Here is a 6,225-nt window from a genome sequence, read left to right on the forward strand (position 1 = left end):
TTGGTGTTAGAATTATTTATACTGTGTATTTAGCCTTGAGAGGCTAGGTTACGATAAATTGCCATGTCATGCTAGAATGAATTTTATTGATTGGTGGATTATATATTAATTATTCAATGCAGAGAGGGTTCCATGGACCAGCCTATTAGAGGGGCATGGTAAACTCCATTATATTCTTACCTCGAATGGAGAGGCGCGTAAGGTATCTCCTGGGATAAAGCTTAGGGTTCACTTCACGCCAAACCACCACGTGAAGGGGAACTCAGCCAACGCCAAGGAACAGCTGTATTTTTCTCAAACTAAAAATATATTTTAAGTGTATACAAAAATTTTAACAGCCTTGGCGGACTTGGTTGGATGCCCTGCGCAAGGTATCACCAAGCATGAGTTTTGGCACGAGCCAAAGTTTTAAGAAATTCATAAGCCAAGTTGATTACTCGATTTTTATGGATTGATTTTATTTGGTTGAAATGAGTTGAAAGGTAATGAAATTACAGTATGATGATTTATTTTAATTGTCTCCATTTACTCGACTTTAAATAGTTTAGATGATATCTGTTTACTCACTGGGATTTTATAATCTCACCACCCTCATTTCCTCACATTTCAGGCTCGGGGAATTCCATAGTTAGCTGACTTTGACAAGGACTTTAATTTGGACTTGAATCGGTAAAAGCTGTAGGTTTCCAGCTTTCGATGCATTTTGGTTAGATTTGGGCCCACGTGTCACTGTAAAAGAAATTTTATGCTTTGGTTATTTGCTTTATAGTATATATATGAATATAATTAACTTTTACGCTATAAGAATTATGTATCGATAGTTTTATGAAAATTATTTTACAAGAAAATAGTTTATTTTATTAAATATTTTTATTATATTCAAATGGTTAAATTTTCACTTCAAATGAACGTTTTAGATACTTAATTTGTTTTTAAATCATTAAATATATATTTTCTGCTTACCTACTATATTTTTAGCAAGTTTTGAGGTTTTCAAAAAAAAATAAAATGAAAAAAATACCCCTATGAGCTAGAAAACAAAATGTTATGTTCTGATTTGGAAATGATTTGTAATCCCTTGAATTTTGATTTTTGATAACTATTGCTCACCAGGGAAGTGCGAAAGCTGATACGAGAGCCTTGCAGGGTTTCAATCGGCATTCGGAGTGAAGAATGTCTATCGAGGCCTCGCGGCGGTTGTCACGGGCCCGATGGGGAGTTCCGAGTCATGACATTAATACTAAGCAAAGTTAGTCTTACTTCAAACTTTATTTTTTTCTTTTTGCTTTCAGGCATCTTTGGTCATTGTGTGCAAAGGAGAAGAAACTTGAATATTGCTCTTTTTGATCTAGAGATAAAAAGAACTTTTAGAAAACTTCAAAGGGAAAATTTGCAAGTTACAACTCTCAATCAAACAATGGCTGAATATAACAATAATGTTAATAATGGCAACAATGCCATTAATCAAATTTTTGAAGAGAATAAGTCCTTGTGAAATTATGCTATTCCTTTCTTGCAAGGCTTACACTAAAGCATTAGAAGACCTCCAATTAATCCCAACAATTTTGAAATCAAGCCTGCTTACATTCAAATGATTTATCCTCAATTTAGTTTGGTGGATTACCTAGTGATGACTTTAACTCTTATCTTGTGAATTTCTTGGAAATTCGTGACACTTTCAAGTACAATAGGATAACTGATGATGCTATCAGATATAGGCTTTTTCCTTTTTCACTAAGGGATAAGGCAAAAAGCTAGCTAATTTCACTTCCAATGAGCTCTATCACTACATGGGATGACTTAGGTCAAAAATTCTTGGCAAAATTCTTTACATTAGCCAAGACTGCAAAGATAAGGAATGATATAACTACATTTATAAAATTCGATGGTGAATCCTTGTATGAAGCTTGGGAAAGATTTAAGGATCTGCTTAAAAGATGTCCACACCATGAGCTTCCAAAATGGCTGTAAGTTTAGATATTCTACAATGGATTGATGAGTTCAATTAGAGCTACAATTGATGCTGCAACTGGTGGGGCATTAATGGTAAGAATCTTGATAATGCTTACAATTTGTTGAAAGAGATGGCTTCCAATAACTACCAATGGCCATTAGAAAGATTTAGTCATAGAAGAGTTGTTGGTGCTTATGAGATTTATGCACTTAATGCCTTGACTGCACAAGTAGCTGTTTTAGCTAAAAATTTTTATACAATGGGGGTTCATGCCATCTAAAGCCTTCTTGTAACTTGTGATGTGTGGAAAAGGTCACTCAAGTGATTATTGTCCATTTAATTTTGAATTAGTGTAGTTTGTTGAGAACTTGAACAAACAACAAAATAATCCATACTCCAACACACAATCCTACGTGGAAGAATCATCCCAATTTTTCATGGAATAGTAACCTAGAACCTTCAAATCCAAGACCAAACATCCCTCTTGGCTTTCCATAACAAGCTAAATCTCTAGTCCCTGAAAAAAAGCATATATTGGAAGAGGTTCTCATGCAATACATAGTAAGGAATAATGCCATAGTTCAAAGCGAAGCAACCTCATTGATAAATCTTGAGACTCAATTAGGACAACTTGTGTCACGACCCGGAACTCCCATCGAGCCCGTGACAACCTCCGCGACGTCCTGATAGGCACTCATTATCCCGAATGCCGATCGAAACCCCGCAAGGCTTAGCATCAGCTTCTGCATCTCCCCAGTGAGCGACAGTTATTAAATCTTACATTTCAAAAAACTCATAAGTCATTTCCAAATCAAAACAATAAAATATTACTTTTTGGCTCACAGGGGCATTTTCATCATTTTTTTTCGAAAATACCGAAACTCGCCAAAAACATGGTGTAAAAGCTAAATATATTCATACATACTTTAAATCAAATAACTGAAGAATAAAATTACTTTTACAGTGACACGTGGGCCCCTAACTGACTAAGAAGATGTAGGGCTACGAACCCTTACTTTCTAGGATGCAACTCCGAGATTAATTCTCGTCTTAATCAACTATTAACAAATTGTCCTGAGCCTGAAAAATGGATAGGAAGAGGGGTGAGATTATGATTACATAATCTCAGTGAGTAAACAATTACCATCAAAAGCATCTAAAGCCGAGTAGATGGAGACAATATAAAAACAAACGTTATATTTCAATAATGTTCATAACGCAAAATTCGTTTCGATCTATACCAAACAATTTCTTTTCATCAAAATTTCCCTGGCTTATGAGTTTCTTAAACTTGGCCCCTACCAGAATCATTCTCGTGGGTACCTTCGTCAAGGTATCCCACTGAGACCGCCAAGGTTGTTTAATGACCCATACCCATAAACATGTTTTCACATCTGACACACAGCCGTTCCTTGACGTTGGCTGAGTCTCACTCTTACGTGGTGGGCCGAACGTGAGGTGCACTAAAAATCATACCTCAGGAGATACTTCACCCAACATCTCCCCCCGGAGGTAAGTATATAATTGAGTTACCGTGCCCCTCTCATAGGCAGTCCACGGAAACCCCCACCACTGCAGTGACCGTTTAATATACCACTAGACCCATAAAAATTCCAGTAACATAACATGGCGAACAAAATGTAATCCAGTCTACCAAGACCAATTCAAAACTGTTCATATATTTCATGCCAACCTCAAAAATTTAGCCATCATGCTACCATAGTGTCATAAGCCACAATTTCAATAACATATAAAATAATAAATTTCAACACAGTTTCCATATAATCAATTTTCCCAAAACAATATTAGTTTTCAAAATCAGTATAAATCTCATTTTTATTAAAAAACATTTTAATTGGAAAACATAATATTTTATAATTTAAACTCACCATTCAATAAAAGTATCAAACAAGTATAATTAATCTAGATATTTAAGACGATAAATTGTCCACTCATAGTTTTAGGAGTTGATATACTCCTATTTTCAGTCCGCGGGTACAGTCCTTTACCCGTATCTAATGGCTCACCACCTAGCCATAATCCATGGCACATATTTCAATTAAATTGTGTCTAACAGTCATAAGCTATTTCAGGCTCGACATATATGCATGATATGAAATGCAAAATGCACAGGTAGCCATCTAGACCCGGTATTGGCCTAAGTCGATTTTTCATCCAATAAATTGGCTAATGCGTCCAATTTCACTCCAACTTGCTCCATTTCTTTTCCAATCCCTCAATTCACCAAACACAACTAATTAACACACAATTAGGCAAAATTTATCTTCACTTTTCTTCTTGGAACTTTCGGCCAACAATGGTACACTAACTCCGTGATTTTTCCTACTTAATTTTCTCTCCATAATTCATTAATTCCTACACCAAAAACTATTATTTCTTAATCAAATCACCTAGAATAACATCCCATTCTTCTCATTATTCACTTAGAGAATTCGGCTATTGATGGGCACTAAACCTTTGGTGGTTTTCTTCACTTGTTTTCATGCTACACATCATTAATCACCTAAAAACACTAACATACCTAAAAATCAAACCAATCCAAAATCATTCTCTCTCCATACCCATTTTGACCAGCCATGAATTCATCATGAAAACATGTAATTTAACCATGGAAATTAAGGGAAAATGCATGGGTAAGGTAAATCACTAGCAAAATCAAAGAAATTTTACCTTTGCTTGATCAAATCCTTGAATTCCAACACTTTCTCTTTGATTTGTCTCACCTAGGGTTTGTTTTTCCTTGGTTTCTCTTCTCTTCTGATTTGGCTGATCACTATGGGAGAAATAGGCTGATTTTTTACCTTTTTATAAAGAGATAATAAAATAATAAAAACATGACACATGGCATTTCCTTATTAGTTCAAATTTTAAATATTTGACTTTTAATTCTTTAATTCTCCACCACACATTTCTCATGTTTATCCATTTCCATGATGAATAAAATCCCTTGGTCTTGACAAGTGTCGAGGTGAAAATTTATCGATTTGCCCTCGGGGTGGCAAAAGTACCATTTTGCCCTTATACTCCAAATCATATCGAAATTAAAATTTTTTCACTTCTAAACTTCAAATCATACTCCAATACTCAAATCATACTCCAATAAGTCAAATGGGGCCAAAAAAAATCTTTTTTAAAAATTTCCATTTTGTCCCCAAATGGCAAATGATCATTTTGCCCCTAAATAATGAAAATTTCGGTTTGACTCCAAATTGATCCTCGAACTCCGAATTACCATTTTGAGTCATCCCTGAACTGTGAAACTCTTAATTTCACCTTAAAATTCCTATTTGAACTAGTTCGAGGCTTAATCGACTTAATAATACCATTAGGGGTAATATCGTCTTTTAACGATTTCTCAAACTTCCTAAATATGTGACCATTCTATTGAGCATGTAAATGACGTCGTAATTATTTTATAGAACAGGGTTTGACAACACTATCCCCCTTAAAATAAAATTTTGTCCTCAAAATTTCACTTATCAAACTCAAAGAAAATGTGGGGTATTTTCTTCCATTATTTCCACATACTTCCTGTTTATCTCACAAGTATAAAATATCAATCTTCTTAATCATGTTAATCCATCTCGTACAGCTTAACCATGCTATAGATCATATTTCCTTGATATTATCTCCTTGACTATTTCGCAAAGTCTCTTATGTTCACATAGTTTAATTTCTAATAAAATTTCTTATCATTGTACTACCTACATCACTCATCATATATTAAGTTTGAATCTTAATTCACTTAAAATCATTCTTCATTTTAGTTGATCACAATATCAACCCCACATATGTGTATATGCCTTATAATCCCATTTATGCATCCAAGATCTACCTTGATTTGATCATTGAATACGATGCAGTATCACAATTCCTTAGAGTCATCCCTTTGTCCTCAATCATCTTTCATGCCTCTATTTTGCTTTGTATCCCATCCTCATACTTATGTGACATGTCAGTCATGAGTCTAACTTGACTGTATAGCCATTTGCTCCTTAAGCTTTAATGTTTTCTCATTGCGAAAAGTCTTTCGAATTTATCACATCAGAGTATTCATAAGGTGGATACATATCCATATTTTATAGTTCAAGGTCTAACGCAGTGAACATTGTCTCATCATTAAAGTTTTACCCTTATCTATCGATCATAGCTCCCTTGCACACTTACCTATACATTCCTGGGTTACCTACAAGCCACTCATGGCCACCCAACTTTTACCCTCTTATAGTAAGTCAAACTAATATATTCTC

At 34.7% G+C, this 6,225-nt stretch overlaps 1 non-coding gene across 1 annotated transcript; it reads right to left on the minus strand.

The window, feature by feature from the left end:
* Window positions 1–1,848: 1,848 nt before the first annotated feature.
* LOC148764256 (small nucleolar RNA R71) lies at window positions 1,849–1,956 on the minus strand. The gene has a single exon (XR_016024991.1). It is a non-coding gene; the product is annotated as a small nucleolar RNA R71 (small nucleolar RNA).
* Window positions 1,957–6,225: the final 4,269 nt, after the last annotated feature.

The sequence above is a fragment of the Theobroma cacao genome, chromosome 2 (assembly GCF_053813885.1).
Source record: "Theobroma cacao isolate CCN51 chromosome 2, ASM5381388v1, whole genome shotgun sequence".
NCBI lineage: Eukaryota > Viridiplantae > Streptophyta > Magnoliopsida > Malvales > Malvaceae > Theobroma > Theobroma cacao.